This window comes from Alligator mississippiensis, chromosome 5, assembly GCF_030867095.1.
Source record: "Alligator mississippiensis isolate rAllMis1 chromosome 5, rAllMis1, whole genome shotgun sequence".
Lineage (NCBI taxonomy): Eukaryota > Metazoa > Chordata > Crocodylia > Alligatoridae > Alligator > Alligator mississippiensis.
In genome coordinates, this window is record NC_081828.1 from 61,796,983 (window position 1) to 61,822,593 (window position 25,611).

The 25,611-nt window shown below is 43.7% G+C and overlaps 1 long non-coding RNA gene across 1 annotated transcript in view; it reads right to left on the reverse strand.

Moving 5' to 3' along the window:
• LOC109286347 (uncharacterized) overlaps positions 1 to 8,298 on the reverse strand; it is a 55,846-nt gene extending 47,548 nt beyond the window's left edge. The window contains exon 1 of the long non-coding RNA XR_002094355.2: positions 7,835 to 8,298. This is a non-coding gene — a long non-coding RNA (uncharacterized LOC109286347). The remainder of the gene's footprint in view (positions 1 to 7,834) is intronic.
• Between the last annotated feature and the right edge of the window lie 17,313 nt (positions 8,299 to 25,611).

The following is a 25,611-nucleotide window of genomic DNA, read 5'->3' on the forward strand; positions in this document are numbered from 1 at the left end:
CAAGCAGCCTAAGGCACCGAAGAGTTAAGTCACTTGCTCAAGGTAATTCAGTCAATTTAGGGCCTGACCCAGAGCCCACTGAAGTGAATGAAAAAAAATGCTCATAATCTTCTATGGGGGCTTTAGTTAAGGCTCTTAAACAGGAGCCTTGGGTTCTATTCTTAGCTCCACTTTAAAGTAAATTGTTTAGAAAAGAAATGTCCTCTCAAAACTTTAAAAATAGAAAATCTAGTCGAGCCACAAATTCACTTGGGGAAAAGAGTCCTGGTACATAGAAGCTCTAAAAAGAAGGAATAACAGTAAGAACACGTGACCTATCAACAAGCTTATGAAAATGCAAATCTTCATTTTTCAGCATAGCACATCTGCACCAAAGTCAGTACCTGCTATCATGCTAGTATCTATATTCCTGATTTTAGCTCAAATAACCAATATTTACCTTTTTTTAAAGGATATGTGAAAAAAAATTGACGATTGTACAATTGGCATGTCTATCTCCTGTTCTGGGTCTAGAGAAACAAAGGAAAAATAGGAAGACTGAACACTGCGGAATAAACTCATCTAATGATTAGAAAATATAACTATTATTTTTCATCCCGAGTATGCCCAAGTTTAGGAAATCTATTACTTGCACAAAATGATTCTTGTCCTGTAGTAAATAAAGGAGATTTATGAAAAAAATCCTTTTAAAGAGTTTTTATAATACACAATATTTAGGGACCCTGGAAGATATGCAATAAAAGTGCAATGGAATCTGATGTGCGAACCCCACAATCACACTTTCTGCTACGCCTCCTTCCCTCCATCTCCTCCAAGAGAGCTGAGCCAGGCCACTGTGGGCCTGGGTCCCACTGCAAAGAATGGTAGCCCTGTGGACTCTCATCCAAGTTCCAGCTACATTCCACAGTTTTCCTTTATTATGCATGTAGCAGGAGGGACCGCACGGTCGCCGTGCTAGCCCTTGCCGCCTCCTCTACTGTGCCAAGCTTCAGATTTGCACCCTCCTATTCTCGCCCGCCACGACTTTGATGATATGTTTCTTTTGTAGGGAGGCTACCTCTCCTCCACTTGGCCACAGTTCTCCTGCTCCGGGTGTCTGGCGTGTCTAGGACTTGCGGGCCTTCTCTATACGCCACCCCTCTCCCTGGGGGCTCTTCCCTCTCTGCAAGGCTGCCCCTCTCCCTGGGGGCTCTTCCCTCTCTGCGAGGCTGCCCTTCTCACTGGGCTCTTCTGTGGAGCTGGGGTCTATACCCCCAAACTCCATGCCCTCACTGGGGCTGGGGTCCTCACTCTATCGTGAGTCCCCTATGAGGCCTCCTCCATCCCCTTATAGCCTCACCCAAACCACCGGTGTTAAACAAACTGCAAACACAAACAACAACATAAACACAAGCCCCTGGGCTACAACGCAAACATAAGCCTCCAGCTATAACTAGGCTCAGGCCTACCGGATTTTCTCTCCTACCACGGTGACCAATCCTGCTCTGGCATTCAGGTTCTCTCTCTTCTGGCCAGGAGTTTCCTCATCCTTCCCTGTTAGTAGGGACTGCAGTTTTCAATGCAGCATTCCCCCTGCCATCCCAAGGTTTCATATTTGTTAAGTTGAGCCCTCTGTGGCTGCCCACTCCTCTGGCATAACCACCTGATGCAGGCAGAGTTTTTCCCCACTCTCTCGGTGTTAACTGAGAAGGAGGTTCCAAGTTCTGGAGCAGGCAATGTTGCACGGTTTTTATTTAAGAAACACGGTATCAGTTTGGCAATTTCAACATTTGATTAAAACGAGACACATCTCTTCTTTGTGCAGCATTCCCCTGGATCTGGTGTGTGCTCCCAGACATGGGCGACTGGCACTTCCCGAGTTTAGGGGGGGCAACAGATTGCTGATGGGGGGGTCCCCCAGCAGCCAACTGCTGGCTGAGTGGGGTCCCCCCAGTGGCCAATTGCTGACCGGGAGGGAGGGGGGGAATTCCCCAGCAGCCAATCACCAACCCCAGTGGCCAATCATGCACTTTCAGTTTCGTGGCTGGTGCTTCCAGGGGATGCATGGCCAATGTCAGGGGGTACACATGCACCCCCTATGCATCACCAATGCTCCCAGAAGGGGACTGGGGAGGAAGGCAGGAAGGGGGACAGTGTCCAGGCAGCCTGGATTGTGGGCAGTGGTGCCTATGATGCAAGGCCAGAGGAGCCTGTGGCAGGAAACCCATAAAATGGTCCCAGGGCATGGGTACTCAAAACCCTCAGGCCCAACTCATCTGATGAGGGCTCCCAGTCTATGAGTGTAAGAAGGCAGTCAGCCAGGGCTTCACAGATCTGGACAGCCAGTTGTGGAGCAGGGCTGGGGCCATACACATTGACAGGGGGCTCACCTTCTCCCACATCCCTGCAACAAGTGTGCTCATGATCCCAGGCCTGGTCCATAGCTGAAGTGCTCTTTCCAGTGATCCTACTGCCCGCCATAGGGCCTCATGAGCCAGGGCTGGAGGGGGTAGGCCAGGCCCCTGATGAGGATTGTAGGGGGAGTGGGAATGTCATCACCAATGATGAAATTGGGGACCCTGGGCAGTGATGATGCATAGGGGGCTCACAGGGGTGCACATGTACCCCCAACAGTGCTGGTGCACCCCCTGACCAGCTGTACTCACTGCTTAGGCAATGGGCAAGGGGGGCAGGCAGGAGCACCAGTGCCCCCCCTGCAAGCACCAGTCAGGGACTGGAGTGCCGTTACGCTCCCAGAAGTGGCCACAGCCACACCCGGAAGCAGCTGCAGCAATCGGATGGAGTGATCAGCCATATGCCCCCCATCAGTGGGATCAGCCGCGGGGGGATCCCCCCCTGTCACTGACTGGTCACTGAGGGGGGTGGTACGTGCACACCCTGACTAAGGTGGCACTAGTCACCCATGAGTCTGGGAATGTAGCACCCGCTCTCCATCACCCTGGGGAACGAGGAGCTGTTGAAGAGGAAAGCATCATACTCATCAGCTGCATGGAAGTCATGCCTGACACACGCGTGCGTGTGTGTGTGTGTGTGTGTGTGTGTGTGTGTGTGTGTGTGTGCATGCACGCACATGCCATCCAAGCAGGCAGCCATGATGCCCTCACCAATCAAGGGTGGCTCAGCTGTTTGGCTCTGCTTGGAAGTCTTTAGCAGCCCAGGGAGCCTGCAAGGCACGCTGGGAGGCATGCAAGAATCCCCACAACCTGCTTTGCTCAGGTCATACACGCAGGCTTTGAGCACCCTTTCCCCCACTCACCCTTCAAGGGGTAACGCAGGTTCTGCTTGCTCCTGACCTAACCTTAGCCACTTAGAGTAAAGTTTGAAAGTTAGAACACTTCTGTCTTGGGCTTCTTGAATGCCTGTACTTAGCCTAAGTCATGATGTAACATGAACAGTAGCAGTGAAAAATTATCTCATCTTAATTACTTCTAAGATGCTCATCTCAGTAGTATCACTGAGACTTCCACCTAACTGGAAGATGAAGGCTAGCTTGTGTTTCCTGGTACCTCTGCTGAGGTTACCAACAAAGTAGCTGACCAGGAAGGTGATTTACAAATATGATGGAGGTATCTGTCCAGTACAAATTACAATTACAAGCAATACTGGCACCAATTACTTTCATCTCAACTATGAGTAGCTGCTGGAGTGCAAGGAGTTCCTCTGATTAGCAGATGGGCCAAGTTTGACTACAGTTCTGGGTTATATTGACAAACTGAAGAGATTTTAGAGAAGAAATAAAGATAAAAATTGTGGAAAGGATGACTTTTTAGGGGAAATTAAAGTTAATAAACGTGAATTATCTGGTACAAGTTAGCATGGCTGTGTTGAGCAAAACTGTGAATTTACTACTTGGGTATCTAAGAGATATGCAGCCAAGCTAATTAATCTTAATATTAATATTATAATTTATTATTCGTATCAAGTTGGCTAGTACCCTAGACACACATTCATTGACCAGTACTCATTGTGCTTGGTGAGATACAAATGCAAAATAAAAATATGACCCAAACTCCAAAAGTCTCACAAGCCAAGAAATAATTAATAATGGGTATATAAAAAGTATTTGAACAAGGCATAAAATAAAGTTTGGGAGGAATTTAGCATTATAAAATGGTTACAACAAAGAGAAATGGAATTAAATACACAAAATAAATCAAGTTGAAAAGGTAAAAATGAAGTGCACTGGATTTGAAAATAGGTTCCCTCAAAAAGTTAGAGAAGCCTTATCATTATCACTTAGGATACTTACAAATAAATTAGTCAAGTCAGTAGAGGATATTTCATGATGATGAATCACATACTGGCAGGGGGAATGGACAAAATGTAAAATAGTTGTTAGAATCTCATTAATCTAAGTGTACCTAGAGCAGGGATGGGCAAAATACGGCCCGTGGGCCAGATCCAGCCTGCAAGGCCATTCTATCCGGCCTGAAGGGCCCCTAAAAAAGTGTAGAAAATTAATATTTCTCTGCCCTTGGTTCCTGTCAAAAATGACAGGAACCAAGGGCAAAAGGACCCAGGGAAAGCCCTTCGGGATCCCACAACAGTGGGCCTGCCCAGCCCCACCCCCCAGCCGGAAGCCCCACCTGGGGATTCTGGGCTGGGAGCACGTGGCTGCCCCAGCACGGGAAACTCAGGTAAGTGGGGGCGGGGGGAACCACAGGCAGGGAAGGAGTGTCGGGGGGAGCCCTCCACACCCCACACCCAGTGCCCTATGCTGCAGCTGTTCACAGCCCGCTTGGGGCTACCTGTGCCCACTCCAGACAGCCCCATGCAAGCACCTGCAATGTGGGGCATTGGCGAGGGGACACTTCCCCCCCCCCCGCGCTCAGCTTTTCCCTGGGCTCCTTCCCTGCATGGAGAAAAGAGGCCCCTCACCTGCCCCATGGCCAGCACCCCACACCGCAGGCACTCGCAACCCACATGGGGCTGTCTGGAGCAGGCACAGGCAGCCCCAGGCAGGATGCAAGCGGCTGCAGTGTGGGGCACTGGGCATGGGGCAGGGAGGAGTTGCTTTCTTCCCCCCGCCCCCGTGCTCAGCACCACCTTGTAACTGGGTCCCACTGCCAGGCTGGCAATGGAGCGGGTTACAAGCTGGTGCTGAGTGCAGGGAAAAGTGGCCCCTCTTCCACCCCATGGCCAGAGCCCCACGCTGCAGCCACCTGCAGCCCGCATGAGCCTGCCTGTGCCTGCTCCAGACAGCCTTGTGTGGGCTGCGAGCAGCTGCAGCAGGGAACACCGCCCATGAGGCAGGCAAGGGGCAACTTTTCCCCATGCTCAGCACCAGCTTCTTCCCTGCTGGCAAGCAGGGGGTCGGGGCTGAGCGCTGCCCCCCACCTGTACCACAGGGCTGGGGGGCACTGGTTGTGAGCAGGCGGGGAGCCAGCGGGAGCATTGGGCCCGCACCAGTGTCCCAGGGCCAGTGCCGGTGGGGCCCAGAGCAGGGTGGCAGGTGCATGGGGTCCCAGCTGGCAGGGGCTCTATGGAGCCAGGCCAGCTCCCTGCTGGTGCAGCTCAGCCTGGCTCCACAGACCCTTGCCGGCCTGTGCCCTGCTCTGAGCCCCACCAGTGCTGGCCCTGGGACATTGGTCCCAAGACATTGAGATGTTGGTCCCAAGATGGTGACCAGGGGGCGGAGCACCTGTCAAGGGGTGGGGCTACCCATACAGCCCTTGACAGCCTGCCAAAACTGGCTAAGCAGCCCTCCGCCCAAAATAATTGCCCGCCCCTGACCTAGAATCTCAATTGATAACTGAGAAAGGGAAGACACATACAAGCCACCAGCTCTGGCCCCCAGCCCCAGCCTCTGGCCCCCAGCCTCTCAGCTCCAGTCTCTGGCCCCTGGCCCCAGCCTCTCAGTCCAGACCCCAGCCCCAGCCCCCAGCCCCCTTCAGTAAGTGTCCCACACCAGACTAAGGCGGCGCGCTCACGGACCAAGGTGGCACGCCCACCAACCACTACTCCTTAGAGGGAACATTGCTCATATCCCTTTACTACAGAAATCAAAACACAGATATAACTTCCCTATAGCCAGCGAAAAAAAAGTTAAGTTTATAAACTAAGATTTTTTTCCATTAGCAAAGAGGAAGTGACTGATGATGACTCACGTCATTAACCAAGTCATAAGGCAACTTACATATAATATTGTATAGCAAGTTTAGTCTCTAAGGAAATACATGTTGAGGCAGCCAGAAGGGTGATAAGAGCCTTGTCCTCTAGATAAGATTGGGTTGGGCCTATTGCTAACAGTGATGAAAAGCAAACTCAAAAAAGAAGGTGAATAAAGATTCATTGAGGACAATGATGGATGAATGTTTTACACAGAGGTTTTGTGCTTCCTGAACAAGTAGAATGTGGATTTAGTTTCTCTAACGAAGCACAAGGTTTAGCAAACAGAGTGACAGCAGATAAGCAGATGAAAGATGAAAACCATGAAATTAAACATGCTCAGAGCCTATTACAGGACCTCAACAGCACAAAACCTTTCCAGAGGTGTAACACAATCTACTCACTGTGCCAATATAAGCTTAGGACCAGAACAACCTAAAATGAAACCAGCACCAAGTAGGTCCAGTCCAGCTGGTAAATGGTCTGAATCAGCAAAAGCCAAGTCTCCTATAGGACCTCTGCCAAGGGTCACTCTCCCTCTCCTCCCCTCCACCAGCAGGATCTCAAGGCAGGATGGCAGAAGCCTCTCTACCTGCATTGGCCAGGGATGAATCATTTTCCAACCGTGCAATTGTCCCACTGACTAAGTTACCATTTGTGCCTATGAGAATTAAACTGCTCCAAGGAGGACTTCCTGGAATAAATTTTTCCGTTAGGATTGCTATAACCACAAACTCAAGAGGATTATTTAATAGTAGTTTCCCAAAAATCATAATGGCTTTTTTTTCAAAGCTTTGTAAGTCATTAGCATGCATCTCAGCATGTGAAAGGGCCTTGAGCAACATCACCAGCTGGACAACAGCTGTTTTGATACATTCTTCAAAATCCATGTTCAATATGCTTATAATGTCTACTCTGCTGTCATTGCTCTGTAGCTTGCCTACACCTACTCAAGCTAACTTTAAGTTGGACAGCTTACTTCCAAGTATTTACTTCGCTTTTCAGGTAGGTTTTGCAGCTTGTATGAAGCTGTCCAAGCTACACTGCTAATGGTACTCAACCTCACTAGGTTAAAACTTGCTTGGGTATATCTGCACAAGCCCTGGGCCCAGAAATGTGTCCTGTACAGTTTTCTGAAATGAACAGTTCACATGCCTTAAATTTCCTCTGGTTCTAATAACTGATCATAAAAAAGACTTACAAAGTCTTTGATCAACCATCTGTGTGGCAAGCCATTCATGAATCCCCTGCAGTTAGGCAAATGGTGGTGTACACAGACAATAGAGAAGGAAGGGCAGAAATCATGATAAAAAATAATTGTAGTAACTTGCATGTCTATAGTAATCCCAAAGTGCTATTTAAAGCCCAAAATCTTTTAGTCTCTGCTTTGCATCTGGTAACTGAAATTCCTGACAGAGTCAAAATACATTAGCAACAGGTGAGATCATATAAAAGCCAATTTTAGCTGCTGGAGATTTCTTTAATTGTAGGCTGGGCTGCAATTTGCTTGGATATGTGCAGATAAGACATTAATGCTGATGCCATTACTGCTCCAAATGATTTGTGTGCTAACCTAGTGTGGGAGGTACTCTATGGAAAGGCAGTCATGTTTAGAAATGGTTTCAAAATATAAGGATCAAAAACAGGTCCCCTATAAATTACTTGTGAGCACTTTTTGGCTGAGCTAAGCTGTCTGAAGCAGTAAAGACTCTGGCACCAGTCATACCTTCTTTATGCTCCTTTTTTCATAATGCTCTTCTTCCTCCTCTCCACCTTTTTCCTTTAGCACATCATCAGTCTGTTTGCAAGGAATGAGATCATTTCAGAATTATACACCTGATGTGTTGCCACTCCCTCCTTGACAATTCAGCCAGAAACTTTACATAACCAGCAGTTGTTTCCTTGACTGTCATAAGCCTTTGTTCGAAATGTTTTGTGGTTGGAGCTATGCTTGATTTTCAAGTGCTAGATACACCCACAGAAAGCGGTGCACACATAGAGAAGGAATTTTTTTGGTGAGAAGAAAGGTATAATCAGAAGAGAGCAGAGGTTAGCTGGTTTAGCAGAGAGTTCATGGTTTCATATTACAGCTCACCATGAACAGCTATAGAAGAGGCCGTGCGTGCACATTTTGCATCCAAAGTCCAAACATGATCCTAAACAGAACCTCACACTGGAAATTTGTCTTGATTTTAGCCCCCAGACCAAGGAGCCTTCCTGGGAAATTTATTGTAATTAAGTTTAGCTTTAACTTCTTCTGTCATCTGTTTTATCTTATTGTTCAATTGGTATGCAGGAATTGTCCCCTGTTATTCATAACACTCTGGGACAGACGCAGAGCACCGGGTAACAACCAAGAGTATTGTTATTAAACCCAAGCCCTGTTATATCAGTTACCAAAGTTAAACTTTGACTAGCACTAAACAACCCGAGTCAGAACTGACTTGAACCTTCACCATAAACCCAAGCCCGTCACAAACCTTAATTGAGGTCATCAGAAGTGTTTGTTTACATTGTGTGTTTGTGTTTAATTATCACACCATGTTCTGATTAGTCTGGAAGCAGAGCTGCTTTTATGAGATACATTATTTAGTATTCCAGCTGGGTTGAAGTAAGGGCAAAAAGGTTAATCTCCAGGGGAAAAAAAAGAGTCTTGAATCATTTCTGCTCATCGTAAAGGTTTGGATAAATTCAAGTAGTTGGATATTTGTTTGCATGAAAACTTTGGATAATTATTGTTTACAATACTAGCAATTGCTGTGGCTGAAAAGTCCCAAGAAAGGCACATCGGGAATTTGTTGAGCTAAATCCAGGGAGGAGTAATTTACACGGATCAGTGGATATCTCATTTTCCTCATTTATTAGGTGGTTTGCACTCAAGCAGATAAATCAGTTACCAGGTCACCAGTAGCTGCATCCCAAAAACAGACGAAGTCATACAGTAGCACCAAGGTTACTATTGGTACATAGGACCTTAACCAAAAGACTTCACATGCTAATGAAAAGCCTTAAGCTCCTCAGTATCTCTGAGATGGTCCTACAAATAGAATTGTTTGCAACAGGAAACCTAAGATGTAATTTCCAGTTCATGCAATACTCATTATTTAGTGGAAGTTGTATCTTCAGCTCTGTAACAATGACATGGTCTTTGGCAAATCCTGTTGTAGTGACTACAAATTTCCTACTATTACAAGAAATTTCACTCTTCAGAAAAGCTTATTATGTTCCTGAACTTCTTAAAGAAGACTCCTTTATGAGGATACATCTAGGATTAACCTTTCACATGAAATAAGATTTACTTGAAACCAAATTCTAGTTGGAGAAAACAGATTAGGGGAATAGCTATTCATGGTTCAATGATGCCTTTGGTAGCACAATTATCCTTTTTCAACTGGGGGCCAAGTCCTCAAAGGTAATGAACCTTGCCAGAAAGGTTCTACTTCTCAACATTTGGTCCTATTTTTGCTGATATACAGAAATTAATTTGTACAGCTCCATGCTTAGGTGGGTTTTACTGAGGTCTTGACATGATGTGTTTTACAAGCTATCAGCATACTTTGCAGGTGGTTGAAGGCAATTATCTTTGTAATGTGTGTTACACAAAACAAGGCATTCAAAAACAGCCAAAGCAAAAACATCCCGACATCAGGAAGAATCCTTAAGGCTAGGATTTGCCTTAAAGAATCTTTACAGCTCCTCAGGAGGTTTCAGTTTGGGCACAGAGGTCAATCATGCCCAACAATTAGCACTTAATTAAGGACAATAATCTTAACAGGCTGTTTTTACAAAATGTAAATATTTGGACAACCTTATATTTTCTAAAAGAGATGAATCTATCACAAATGAAAGGAGCAGCCCATTAAAAACACTTGTTTTTTTAACAAGTAGTTATTCCCATGATAAATTTGAAAATGCAAATGGTAAGGTCCTGGCAATAAAATGGAGTATAACCATTACTGACATCAATATTATTATCATGGTTCAGTCTAAGGCTTGGCCTATACAGTACACAGAGTTTGTAACGGTAATTCTGGATGAGGGTGGTGAGGTTTCCCATTTGTTTGCTTTTTTTTGTGTGTGTGTGTGTTACTGAAACAGCTTTGCCCCTACCATTAAAGCAATACAGTTTTGTGTGAAAGGAAAGGATGTTTTGTGATATCATTTATTGTACCAACTACTGTATATAGTCCAGCAAAACAAAACAAAACAAAATCAGAAAAAAATTCTTGCTTCCCATATATTACCAAACCATTACAGTTACAACAATACTCCGACTATACTATAATTTGTGTGCAGACCAGAGCTAAAATAAAGGCAAACAAACAAATAAACAATATAGGTAAGTAGTTTTATGTATAATTATTTTTCAATAATAATCTATAGACTTACTACACAAATAAAAAGATGTATATACAACATAGAGGTCCAGATTGTCAGATGGCATGTATTGAAATAGTTCCACTAATTTGAGTTGACAAAAGATTTTTAACTTAACTCTGTAGGTATTCGTACCACAGTCAAAGGTGTGACTGCAGTTTGTGTAGCTATATCTGAGCTAGCTTTAAACTAGCTAGTTCAGGTACCAATAGTAGGGATAGAGGCAGCTTTATTATCAGTAGTTGTTGCACTGTTCTAGCCTCAGTGTTTATTAATAAACTTTTCACTTCCACCTTGGCACACTTATAACTGCAGCTGGTCAAAACAGCTGAATTGCTCATTTTGTGAAATGTTTATTTGCTGACAAAAAACTGACTCATTTTCTGACCAGCTCAAGAAAAAGTTCTTTTGCAAGCAGACAAGTCATAATTCAGTTTTATCTTCCTTTTCCCCTTCCCATTTACAGCATTATTAGAAGGGTAAAACCATATACTGTCTTGCTCATCAGATGAGGCCACTCATTCAAATATGTAGCTCCTTCAGCAGTTTCTCGTCACTGCTGATCAGTGAAGTGAGATAAAATCCACTCTACCTGCAGGTAATGCAAGTAATTGGACTGTAAATGCATTGGAGGTAGGGGAGGAGCAGAGAATTGAAGACAAAAGTTCCAATGGGTGCTAGTTACTAACCAGGTATAACCACAGTCACTGCATATTTGCAGCTTCACTTGGGTCTCTGGAGGATTGCTGCAATAGAGAGGAAACTCCAGTGCAAGGGAAAATAGTGTGGAAAGCTTAAATTCAGTGTTTATATAGGAATTTTACACATAGAGATAATTATAAAGGCACACTCAGTATTCTGGCCTTTCACGTTGCTTACAGAATCAGACAGTTGAAAGGGACCTCTATAGTCATCTCCTAGTCTAACCGCCTGCAGGAATGCTACTGCATCACTGTCTAATGCTTATCCTGCCCCCTCTTGAAAACCTCCAATGAAGGATATTCTACAACTTCCCTGGGTAGGCTCTATTGCACTGCTTCAGTGTTCTAACAGCAAGGAAGCTTTTCCCAAGAGCTATCTAAATCTACTTTGCAGCAGTAAAAGCATTGCTTCACATCCTGTCCTCTGTGGTAAACAAAAACAGTTATTCTCCCTCTTTATGGCACTCTTTTAAATATTTGAAGACTGTTATTATCCCCCTCCCCTCCCCCCACCCGCCCATTGCCTTTTCTGGAAACCAAGCATGCCTAGTTCTATCAAACTTCCTTTATTGTGTATGCTAACCCTGGTATCATTTTTCTTGCCCACCTCTGAACTGGAGGGGATAAGCACTAAGGTACATGGCTGACACTCCAGAGATTGCAAGTTAGAGGCCATACCAGATGTGGCACTGTCAGATACCAAAGAATCTGCAAGTTCTGCTAAATACCTCATCACAAGGACATGAGAAGGAAGGAAGGACATCTGCACCCCCTCTAACTACCCCACATCCTTCTCGAAGTGTGAGCCAGAATGGTGGATACTAATCTAGATGAAGCCTAATCAACATTGAGTAGGATGGCACTTTCATCTAATACTTCTTTTGATGCAGACCAAAATTGCCTTTGCTATTTTTGTGAGTCTCTCACACTGCTGACTTGCTGAGTCACCAAAAACCCCAAGATCCTGCTGAGCAATGCTGCCACCTAGCCAGTTATCTCCCATGCTGTATTTGTACTTTTGAGTATTTTCTCCTACATGTAGAACCTTACACCTGTTTGCATTGAACTTGATCCTGTTGGGCACGTCCCCATGAGCAGGAACATACATTTCCCCTGGGACAAATAGCAGCAGCATGTATTTGTGGCATTGCTAGTTATCCCCAGGCACAGCCCTACGTGCATGCTTTGACACGCTGCAGATTGCCCTGGGTGGAGTAGGGAAGGTTGGACCCAGTACCCGGGCTGGCCCCAGCAGCCTTACCTGGGGTCTTGAGGGCCTCCATCACAGAGCCTAGTCGGCAGCTGAAGCATGGCTCTGGCCAGCCAGACTCCAGTCTTGGGCAGTGCATGCTGCAGTCATGTGCACCACACCACTTTTGTTTTTGGAGCAGTTCTTTTTGACACCAGGATCTCCCAGTGCCAAAAAAAATAAAATAAAAAAACAAAACAAAACCTCCACACTGCTAATTAGCAGTGCTGTGAACATGTGCATATGCATGGTTATGAGGATGTGCCCATTGCATCTAATCCAGCTCTCTGATCTGTCAGGGTCCTTTTGACTCCTATTCTTATCCTCCAAAATGTTTGCAGTCCTTCCCACCCTAACCAGGATTTGCAAAGTTTAAAAGAACAAACCTAGGATTGATGTCCTTTTTTTAGGTTCTTTGTGATACATATAAAGCAGGTGATGGGTCTTAGGCATGAGTCTGGCACAGGGCTTGAACTCACTCTCTGGATTTATTTCCTAACCATTTGCCATCAGACCATATATATGGGAAAACAGGAAAGATTTTTTTTAAGCATCTTATTACAGTCTGAATGGCTCCAAAACAGTTTTTTTTTTCTTATGTGAAAGGCAAGCATTTCTATCAGTGATATATTTTATTAGATCAACTATGTAGTGGGATAGTTAGACAAGCTTTCAAACGAGGTTACCATGAAGAATGCCTTGCATTCAAAAACTTGTCTAATTCTATCCAAATTACATAGTTGGTCCAATAAAAGATATCACTAGGGACCTATCAAATTCACGGCAGGAGTCGGCAGCACAGCAGCTCCTTTAATCTTGAAAGTTCCGCTGTGCTCCCCCCACTACTGATTGGTGGAGGGCCCCAACTGCTTGCTTATGATGAGCCAGGAGACAAAAAACGCAGTTTTAAATATGGCATCATTTTTGCCGCTTGTCACTAATTGGCCAAGTAGCCCTGGCAGCCTCCCTGTCTGCTGTTGACCAGCCAGGAAGTTAAAAACAGCACCATATTTAAAACCACGGTTTTCACCTCCCCGCTGATCAGGAGTAGGAAAAGGGGGCAGGGACTGTGTGCAGCAGAGCTCACCCAGGTGGTGCAGTCTGTGGCTGCCTCTGTGATGCTCCGCATGGAGCCAAACCCCTTGCAGGGCAACGTGTGTCATACTCCAGCCTGCATCTGCCAGCCTGGCCCTGGCCACTGCACACATCTCCTGGCAGGGCTGCTCCCAGTCCAGCTGCAACCACCTGGATGCTGTTCTGCTCCTCTTGCCTCCATCAGTGGTTCCTCCTGCTATGCTGCTCTGGGCTGCGAGGAAGCTTTAGCTGGGCGGCTCCTGTCCCAGAGCTCGGCACTCCAGCTTCCAGCTACCTTCCAGGCATTAGCTCTGTCTGTTCTTCTCACTAGGCCCCTGGCCCTTGCCTGCTGCGCCCCTCTGGCACTGGGCTTTCCGGCCCTCTGAAGCTTGCGCCCATCTGGTGCTAGGCTCTACACAATTGTGTGCCCCCCTCTGGGCACTAATGAGGCCTCCTTCTCCCCTCTTAGCCTTATCCGTGTCCACTGGTTCAAACATTAACACAAACCTAAGCTCCTGGGCTATAACATAACATTAACAATGAAGACAGCACTCTGCCCCTTTAAGAAGGCAAACTTCCACCTTAGGAGAGCATACCCCTGGGTACCTTGTGAGCTCCTAGCACAGAGGTAGGCAACCCCTGGCACAGGTGCCAGAGTGTGGCACTCAAAAGCATTTTCCTGGGCATGCATGCCTCTGTGTAGATGGCAAGGAAGGGTCTGGGGCTACATGGCCACAACAAGGATCAGGCCCCTCATGGCTTCCCCACCATCCACCCTTGGCACGCCAACATTTTACAAGTTGAAGTTGCAGGTGTTTTTGGCATTCTGCCCAAAAATGTTGCCAACCTCTGTCCTAGAGTCTTACTGTATATGGAGGTAGCAGGAACGACTGGTGCCTCCCGAGACTGGGGGGACACCATGGTGGTGACCACCTGCAGCAGCCAGCATTGGTGTCAGTGGTGGCAAGCAGCGAGTAGGGACTGCCCGCAGCTGCCAGTGTCGGTGTTGGCAGTGGCGAGTGGGGACCACCTGCAGCCGCCGGCATCAGTGTTGGTGATGGCGAGCAGGGACCGCCCACAGATGCTTGCAGACATGCCGACAGTGGGGGGGGGGGGGTGGCAAGTAGCGACTGTCCACAGAAGCCAGCAGTGGCTTATCTCAGGGGGGCACATGCCCGCCCCCCATACCCTTCCTACATGTCGCCAATGGGAGGTAGCAAAAGAGGCAGCCAGATGTATTGGGCAGCTCTCTTGTGCAGGAACTCTTTCTCCTGGCAGTTGCCAGATACTCCCTGCCAGCCCTGAGCTTATATGTTCCCTGGGTTTTGACTCCTTCCGGTCAGCTGACCACCTGCAGCTGCTGGCTAATTACCTTGTTAGCCTGTTACTCAGGCAACCTGTAGCTACGGAGCTCTGCCTAGCCTGCCCAGATCCTTTGCTAGGCTATTTCTGCCCTTAAAGGAGCAGGCACACCTTGCTGCCCTGAGACACATGAGCTGCCCCAGGCAGGGCTCGCCTCCATGCGGAGCACCACAGAAGCAGCCACAGACCACACCACATGGGCAAGTTCTGCTGCATGTGCCGCCTGCACCCTCCCCCTATTTCTGATCAGCGGGGAGGCAAAATCCGTGGTTTTAAATATGGTGCTGTTTTTACCTCGTGCCCAGTCAGCAACAGACAGCAGGGCTGTCAGAAGCCAATCAGAAGTTGCCAGGGCCCCTCAGTGAGTGGCAAAAATGGTGCTATATTTAAAACTGTGGTTTTTTTCCTCTGGCTGATCAGGAGCAAGTGATGAGCAGTGGGGTCCCTCTACCAATCAGCGGTGGGGGGAGCACAGGGGAACCTTCAAAATTAAAGAAGCTGCTGCCCAGCCCATTCCCACCATGAATTTGGTAGGTCCCTAGATATCACCCTAAGAAATCCTTGCCTCTCGCATAATTTCTGGACCATTATAGCTATATCATCACTCTTACACTACTGTTACAAGGAAGATACAGAAATCCATTCCTTTCTTTACTCTTTTTCTTAAACAATCTCTAAATGAGCTAGCCAGATTCAAATAAAATATCCTCTCATTCAGGGATGACCCAGATACAGCCCACAGCAGACTCTGTCCCATGGATCTATGGGGCTGGTCTGTGGGGCTACTCATGGGTCTGGAAATTGGTGGCATGATAAGCAGTAGCAGCATTTATTCCTAGATCTTGGAATTAACATTGTTGCCAACAAATTTCCCCCCATAGGACAGATGACACAGCTCTGTACTCTGAATCTGGCCCATGGACTAACTGCACCACTCATCCAGCTCACAGTCTCTGATGAATTAGGCATCAATGATTTAAGCTAGGACAACCTCACTGACTGAAAAAAGAAGGGCCTATTTAGTCAGACAGTTTAAAGCTGCAATTTGTTCGGTATTTTGAACAGCTACTACAGTTGAATACCTAACAGTTGCAAGAAAGGCAATTTTCCTTTTCAGATATAGTTTTATTAAAATAATGATAAATACACAGAAATCCTCTGTGCTTCTTGAAGTAAATGGAAAAAGTTCCATCAAATCAGATGAGACGTTCTGATCTGGATCTAGTAATTTTATCTACTAGATTTTTTAAACATGGAGGGTTGAAATATTGTCAGTTGTCTGAAAATGTCAAGACATGAAAATTTGTGGTCTGTATTCATATATCAGAATATCATAGGTGTTAAGCCTGGGCAACCCTCAAAGAACTCAGATAGATGACTGAGACTTCGATTCTCCGATAAACCAGGTTTAATTCATTCCATATCCTTGTCAAACATGAGGATTTATCTGTTTAGGAGAATTAATTGGAATAGCTATTTCAGAATAAAACAATTCTGAAAGAGTTGTTCCAGGATACCTTCCCACACACTTATTCCACAGAATTTTGTAGCCGAACCAGAGAAAGACAACTAAGTCCACTTCGGAAGGAGAGCAGTCTAAACTACCTATCTGAGTAAGCGCTCAAACATGGAATCATTCTGGGATATTCAAACTCAGACTTACATTATTTCAGAACCACTTCCTTGCATAGACAAACTCTACCAGCTGTTATTGGGACAAGACTGAAAAGAAAGGAAATGAGCAATATTCCTAGGAATGTAGGTCTGATTTTAAATAGAATTCAGCTTTGTTTAATGTTTTCTTCACTGACTTCAATAGGAATAGAGTTAGGCAAGTGCTGGGTCCTTCCTTGCTTCTGCCCATGGGAAGCAAGGAAAAAAATCCCCAAGTTCGTAATTCATAGTTATGTTTTAACTTCAAGGTGGAAGAGTTTGAAACTTAATGGAAGGCCACAGTGAGCACGTCTGCATGTGCATAATAATGTGATGCAAACAACTCTGATGCTTATCATGCAGAGTTTATTGTTCTCAGGTGTTGTGTTTACATGGGTGCCTGGGACTGCAACATGTTGAGCTGAGTCAGAGCAGCCCTGGATGGCAAGAAGCCTCGGGGTCAGTCTGCCAGCTCGGGACTACTCTGACCCAGCACAGTGTGTTGCAGAAGGCTGGCTGGGGCACAAGGGTGATACAGTGTGGGGCTAGCCAGCAAGCAGCCCCTGCACTGAAGTACCCTTGTGCCCCAGGTAGCCACATCAGCATCATGTGTGTAGCCCATCTTTTCCATGTGGACCAACAGCCTCTCAGTGTTTCACCCACAGCTTTTCTCATGAAGGCACAATTCATACTTTATAGATTCATAGATTTTAGGGTCAGAAGGGACCTATCAGATCATTGAGTCCGACCCCCTGCCCTGGGCAAAAAAGAGCTCTGAGGTCAGGTGACCCCAGCCAGGTGTTTGTCCAATCTCCTCTTAACTACCTCCAAGGAAGGGGACAGCACCACCTCCCTTGGAAACGGGTTCCATATTTTGGCAACTCTGACTGTAAGGAATTTTTCCCTGATATCCAATCTAAACTTGCTCTCCCTCAGTTTGTGACCATTATTTCTAGTTACCCCAATGGGCACCCTGATAAACATCATATCCTCTATTTCCTGCTGCCCCCCCCCCCCGATGACTTTGTAGATGGCCACAAGATCACCTCTCAGCTTTCTCTTGCAGAGACTAAAGAGGTTCAGGTTCCTCTATCGATCCTCATAGGGTTTTTTCTGTAGGCCTTTAACCAGACAGGTGGCCCTCCTCTGACCCCTTTGCAGATTATCTACATCCCTCCTGAAGTGCAGTGCCCAAAACTGGATGCAGTACTCCAGCTGCGGCCGCATAGAGGGGAAGTATCACCTTCCTAGACCTGTTTGTGATGCACCTACTTATGCAAGAAGAGTTTGGTTAGCTTTACTTATTACTTTATTACTTGTCACTGGGGTTCTTCCTGCATCTAATGCTATCCAGCTGTAGCAAGTATCATACACTATGAATGATTTCCATTATCTTCTCTATTTTTATTTCCAATATGTCACCAAAGGGAACATTCCACGAAGTTGATTCCCAGTACCACTACTTCCATGCTACCCCAATGCCATATGGTAGGAAGCCAATGGAAAAAGGGTTGAGGAAGTGGAATATGCCATGCTGGCAATGTTCACTGCCATATCTGAGTTTTGAGGCCTGCTGGAAGCAAAATGAAAACAAACAAAAGGGGAGGAAGGAAAGATAGCAGCAGGGGAATCTCAGTGGTGCACAGTTACATGATATTAAAACAAACTGAAAAGATCAGAGAGAAAAGGAACATTACTAATGCCATGTAGCTCTAGGACTAACAATGAGGCTTGTGTAACAGCCATTTGTACCCTGAAGTATCAAAATGCCTATCTGAATGCTCTAGTATGGCTATTTTTTTGTGTTAAATTAAAAATATCACAGTGCATAGGGCCTACATACCAAAGACAGAGATGAAAAGTCAGATTAAAAAAATGATTTGAGGTCTGGAAAACATCCCTTATGATGAGAGGCTTAAGTTTGATTAATTTATTTTAAGTAAGAAAAGGTTAAAAAGTGACTTGATCTCAGTCCTTATGAGCCTAATAGTAGATGATATTAAATCCATGAGAAATCTCTTCATGGATGGTATTATGCCTACTTGCGTATTTATGCAGCGTTTATTTCAAAGGAATCCTGATTGGGGTTTCAACCACTACCACAGTACAAACAACAAATAGCTCACTGAAATGTCCACAGAATTACTGTTCATATCTGTCAGTGAATTTAGGTACAAAGTATAGCTTCATTTGAAACAAATGTGTGATCTCCAGGGATCCTGGTTTTCTCTGATTTAAAAAAATCCCCAGTTTTTGGTTAAAAAATAGTAACCCCCAAATCCACATTTTCCCTTGATTTAAATGAAACACCACTAATATATATATATATAGCACTATTTTATTTTAATCATAGAAAAATGTGGATTTGGAGTTACTTTTTAAACTGAAAACGGGATTTTTTTAAATCAGAGAAAACCAGAATCTCTGGTGATCTCCATGCCTGTGACTGTGGGTTTCTAGCTAATAGAAACAATAATTCACATGAACTCCTCATCATCTAGTATCTTTATCTCCCTGATTAGCATATTGTGCAAAACACAATAAAAGACACAGTTCAAGAATGGAGAACAGTTGTGCTCTAATTGCTTCACTATGTTTTTCAATTCAGTCAGTCTGAAAAGTTTTAATGCAGCTTCTTTTTTCATGCTAAAGATTTAAAAGCCTTATGAAAACAACCATCATATGGCATTTTTTTTTTAAATGTATGTACACACAACGTCCCCACACATAATAAATTGTCACATCATTTGCCAATCTATCCTGTATTAGTCACTGTGAATACTAGGGCAAATTTCAGCATGCATACTGATATTCTCTCTCAGCCTTGTCCTTCCCACTTTATTCATTCAATAATGCCACTGACCTGCATTACTGACATCAGCATGGTGTCAGAAACATTATCCTGTGACATCACTTCATGTACTGAACAGAAGCAGGGTCATAAGGAAATGCAAAACTGGTATTTACATATTACTGTCTTGCAATACACAGGAAGCAAGTATGACATGCTAATTTGTTGGGCATTATAGAATAGGTATCACTTTCTTCTTCCCCACCAGAGACTGATAAAGATCTGGGCTGGGGAAATTGAAAACCTGGTAGGGATTGAGGTTTTACCATAACTGATCCTAAAGGGACATGCATTTCAGTCCAAGGGCTCTGCCTGCATTTAAAAGAAATTTAAAGTCTTGCTAACTCTTTTAATACCTGCTGTTCTACTGAATGGCCATGAGAAACAACCTCCACTGAAAGAAAAGTTTCTAGGCTCTGTTCTGTAATCACAGACTAACAGTAACATGACTGCTAGTGGCACAAAAACAAGGGGAAAAAACAGCCCAAGAGGTTGGGGGGGGGGGGGAGGGTGGGTGGTGGGGGGTGGAAAGATTTAGGGCAGAGCTTTTTATAATCTCATGGGTTTTTTGGTGGGTTTGATTCATGTGTTTTGAGTATACAGGACTAGCAATACTGCCAAGGTAATGTGGGCTCATCTCTTTCTTTTGGACTCCACTGAAGCTCCAATGTGTATGTTTGCTGGAGCATAGCATTAGGTCTTGCCAGTTTTAAACTTTTTTCAATATAGTTTAGATTCAATTCTTTGACTCTGGACACTTACGGTCAGATTTTTATTCACAGCTTCTTAAAATAGCTAGTCTACAAAGTTTATGCATCCAAATACCATTTATATATGCAATATTAGAGGCTGGGGAGCAAACCCCATTTGAAATACGTGCTTTGTATGTCAGGGTACAAGCAGTCCTCGGACTTAGGACACAATCAGTGCCTGAAAACCACATCTTAAGTCGAAACGTTGTAACTCAGAACCAATTTTCTTATAAGAAACAATGTTATAAATGGGGGATTGGTTCCTGAACCAAGGCCTGTTACCCTGTTTTCACCTAAAATACCCCAGAATTTTGTACTCGATCAATTATAGATGAGTAATATAGCTACATTAATGTATTTATATTGTAAATAGTAATCATATTGATTTGGAAGGACTTCTTTGAGATGAATTTGCTGGACTTTTTGAAAGGCTCTTGGTTGGACTTTTTGAAGGGCTCTTGGCTGGAGTCTTCTCTGGAGTCTTGGCTGCAGGTTTTTCTGGAGTCCTGTCTGCTTTCTTAAAGAAAGTTCCAAGGAAGTTTGAACAGATGTTCTCCAGGAAGATGAATGACGCAGTGAGCTTGTTCACTGGCATGGTGTTGCATTGGATCCAGTGATGTAAAGTCGAAACAGGGTGTCAATTTATAAATGTTGTAAGTGTGAAACATTGTAACTCAAAACATTATAGGTCAAGGACTGCCTGTAATTGACACTGACAAAGGCTCATCATGGGAAAATCTGCAGATAGATTTTAGTGACAATGTACGCAATACGGGATAACAGAAACAAACCCAGAAGCACAGACTGCCAGTTTGTTGTCACATCCTTTGGTAATCATTACCAGACTCCAATAAATGAACTCAAGGAAGTTCCACTGAAAGAGCCTCATGCCTTGCATTACTGCCATTTGGGAATAACTCCAACTCAGCCCTTGGTAGCCAGAAAATGGGATATGCATCAGCACTAGCACAGCTAAGCACACACACTATTCTAGAGGCAGTTAAGACAGGATAGAATAGAATATTACAATTGTAAAAAAACAAAAAGGAAAAAAACCTAGAGCTGCTCTTCTTGAGTCAAAGAAGCTGTTTCAAAAGAGTGCTAAACTATTGTAACCTTGCAGGAGGTTACTCAGATGCTTTCTGCCAGGTCGCATAATTTTTCTCCTCACCTGCTCAGTGCTATTTTATTTAATTCACCACAAGCATTGCTAAATCTCATTGACCTTAGCTTTGAAGGCCTAATGTCACTATTAGTGGCATGGTATGGCCCTACATTTTCTTTTGGCACCAGGAAATTTATTCCAGCATTTTGAGATGCTTTATTCTGTGATTGGTTCCACTGACATCAATTTGGACTACTCCTGAAGTTAGATATTATCAGCATATGGCTTTCAAAATCTCTCCTTATGAAAAGAGATAACTCCAAAGTAGTTTTTATGAAGTATAAGGTCAGATCCTGCATTTAGATCTACATCCAATGTAGCTGCCTTCAATTTGTTGTAATTTCATTGCATTCTTACAAATCAAAACCCAGCTGTATTGCAGATTTTGAAAAAGCACTGCTGTTGAACATCACTATGAACTGGGGAGTAAAAAGTGGAAATGAATAAGTAAAATAGAAACAGAAAACAACTATTAAAAGTCTTCATCTGAGCATAAAAGGCACACAATTTTTAATGAGCTTTGCAAGTCAACTTAAACCTATTTGCCTTTAAATGAGGTTTAAAACAGCTTTTCCAGAACCCCTGATTAAAGCAAACAGCCAGAAGCAGGAGGAAAAGAAAGTCAACATAAGGCAACATTATCTATAAACAAAACCAATGAGGAGTGCTAGTAACAGCATTTTAGGCAAAGTAGCTTCAAACTGTCGTCATATTTTCCTTAAACATTTTAAAGACTTGTAATTACTTGCTTGGATAAATGCTAGCATGATTTATGGGAAGCAAAAACATCCTAACAAGTGCTCGTAAGTAATAGCCATTCATGTAAATTGTGATTGTCCTCATTTTTTGAGTTGACAAATGATTGTCCTCATTTCTTGAGACTGAAAGCACAAGATCCTGAAAAGGTCAATTTATTGTATCTGCATGGAGTCCCATCAACTTGACAAGTGCAAATTAAATTTATTGCAAGAGCAGGGCATCACATAGGTCTGGGTCCTGTAAGCAGGGCATGGTTAATCTTAAAGAAGCAAAACTCATAACCTTTGTTTGAATGGGAGAATGCCATAAAATGCTGATGACATTGTGTAGAAGGTAGGTGGACAAGTCTAATTTAGTGGCTAAACTTCCCTTCTTTCATCTTCTTGCTAAAAAGAATCATAGGTACTGCTTTCATTACTTGGATCCTGAAGACTATGTACAGAAGTTGCTTTTTTGCCATTTAAAGTGTTTTCTTTCCAGATTTAACAGAAGCACGTGGATTTACGGCACTTTAAAAGTGGGTACAGTGCCTTAAATTAATCCTTGTTAAATGAGGTATTCAATTTGAAGTGCTGTATTTTACAGCACTTTAGCTATAAAATATAACTTCTGTACTCTGAGCAAATTTCTGACCAGTGGAGAAGCCCCAGGAGGGCTACCTCCTAGTCTGGAAAGTGCAGGGAGGCTCAGAGGCACCCCTTCCCACCTCCGCCAAACACTGCCCTTCTGTCATATTTAAGAGTGCTGTAACTTTACAGTGCTATAAAACATGTTCTAAATTACAACACTGTAAAATTTGCACAGCACTCTTCGGTACACAAGCTGTAGCTGTAGCTGCAGCTACAGACTTTCTTTGTTGGAGTGCAATGGTTGGGAGGTAGAGGATTTTGCCTCCTTCTTCTGTGCAAAGCTTGGCATAGTAGTCAGGACGTAATCTGTAGTGCAGAGAATATCACATATCATTTCTAATGAGAAAAGAGATGCTTGTATTGATGGCTGTAGTTCTTTCATACTGAAAAACTCTCCATAGATCGTTTGGGTTAGATTTACATGAGCATCAGTTTACTGCAAAATCCAAAGACTCAAAAATACTTGTTTGGGGAAGAATGAGAAAGTACAAAAGGTGAGTGTGGGTTATGTTTATAGATGTACTACACGGCAGTGAAGTAGTGCAGAAACTAGAGAACACAGAAAAGCACCAGTTCCATGCAGATTTCCTGTATTACCTATTTGCTCACAGGCCTCAGACACAGATATAGCATCATCAGACTGAGCCCATGCCCAGGCTAGGAAAATAGGTAGCATTTAAAAGTGTGTCAACTCAACTGTGGAAGACAAATAGGAGGTGATCATGTCATTAAAGACTGTATCTTTATGCTTGCATACAAAGAGACTAAATAAGGTTGCACAGGTCATTGTAATTCTAGTCTTTAAGCGCTTGACTTCATAATCTTAATGTTCTTTTAACATCAATTTGTGTGTTTGATGTAATATTCACACACGGAGGCACAGATACATATAATCTATAAACACATCTATATCTCCATATATGTATACATGTGCACCCACACACACTTCCCACATTAAATTACAGCATCCTGTTAATATATCTTACAAAGTTCTGCAATGGTCACTGGGAGAATAATATTACCTTCCCATCCCTAAAAAAAAGTGCTGGTTTTCCAGCTCCTTAGCCTGTAGTAGGCTAGACCTAATCTTTGCAGCCAGGATCTGTAAACTGTGCAGCACTGTCCTTCAGACCATTTCCCCTTATGTCTTACTCCTCCACCTCTGTACTGTACAATCAGTACAATGTCCTTGCTATTTACATCAATATAAACCAAAACCAGTTAATTTACACTGTCCACAAACAGATATGCCATGTCTTCAGCAGCTGAAGTTAGTGAATGAACATAAAACAAAGTCAGAAGTTACCTTATCTATCTCCTGAGGGCCTGGTTTACAGTACCATACTAGTATACTGTCCTCCTTTTTTCTTTTCTTAATACAAAAGTAGTAGAGTATGATAAAATATTTGTCTCTGGTTCTAAGACAGACTACAATTTTAAACATGAAGGCTGAATGTTTCTACTAGGTCTCTTGGGCTCAGTCACTTCTCTCTGAGGTCAATGTCAGACTTAAGCCCAAACTTCAATTAACAAATCTGAGTTTTATACCTCTTCTTGACAGGAGTAACCATTCTCTCAGTTATATTATTGATTATGCAATACTGACCCACTGCAATTTTCAGCCCAGATTTTTTCATGTTAAACTTACAAATTTCTGGAAGGAGCAGAAGACAGTTTGGAGAGATATCAGAGCTAATGACTTTGGACCCCAACTAGAACTTTCAGTTGTATGCTCCTTATATATTGGTACCGAGATACCACAAAGTACTTGGTGACAGAGATTATCATGAATAATTAAGTATCGGACTTGCTTTTAGCTGTTTTTTCCATCGCCACACAATCTGAAAACAGTAAATTTACAGCCATTGATTTAGATTTCTCTGTTGACAGTACATAATGGGTATTTTTAAGACATTAAACAAATGGTCTCTAAGAGCGAAAATCCCACAAGTTTTGTAAAATTGTTTTTCAGCTGTGTTTCTGATTGCACTGGATAATTGTTTCAAGACATATAGCTCAATTATCTCCTGCAAGATTAATCAAATACTGAGTCACCTGTAGCCAGTAACATGTTGTCCTAAGCTGCAGCTAATATATTGGCTAAATGTCTGTCCACCCACTCTTAATGTGTTTTGTAAATACTCATTGGCGTCTGCAGTTGTTCTGGGTACTTTGAAGATAACTTCAGTCAATACATATTTTATGACTACACCTTCTCCAGATCACTGCCTGTTTCCAGCCTCAATTACATATCTGTACAGAACAGGGTCAAGCTGTGGCTTACCAAATTCAGACATATCTGACTGAATGTAAAGTTTTTTTCCTGACCTTAGGTCATGTTGTACAGAGACAGGACTACTGAAAGGCAGAAGTGATTTACTATTGGCTGGAGATTCTGATCTGATAGCATTAATTGTGCTGGTAGATTGTTCACATGTCACGGTTAGGATGAAGAAGCTTGTGAAAATAGGAACACAGTGTTCTGCTCCTATTTATGTTTTTGCCGAAAGATTTATGGTGTTAATTTTTTTCTTTATGCCAATGACCCACAGAATTCTACCTTCTTATGCTTCTGGGGTTTTTCTTTGAAGCTGAAATATCATGGGAGACAAAAGTGTATCTACATCAAAATGAATACCTAATTTCAAAAAGACAGATAATCCTGACCAATGTGCAATGAATGGTCCTACTGATTTTAATGGCGCTATTCATGTTGCCGCACAATAGACTAACTGAATATTCCTTTTCCTGTAGGTTTTGGAGTGGCATCTAGGCAAGGATGTTAGGACGTAGCCACCAAAAGCCCATACACAGAAGGAGCCACAAATGCAACTATGAATTTCCTCAGAAAAATCCATCTACCAATGGAACTTTCCAATCCATGCAGAAAAGTTTCTTGCTCTTTGTCTAAACTTTTAGGGAAGACATAAC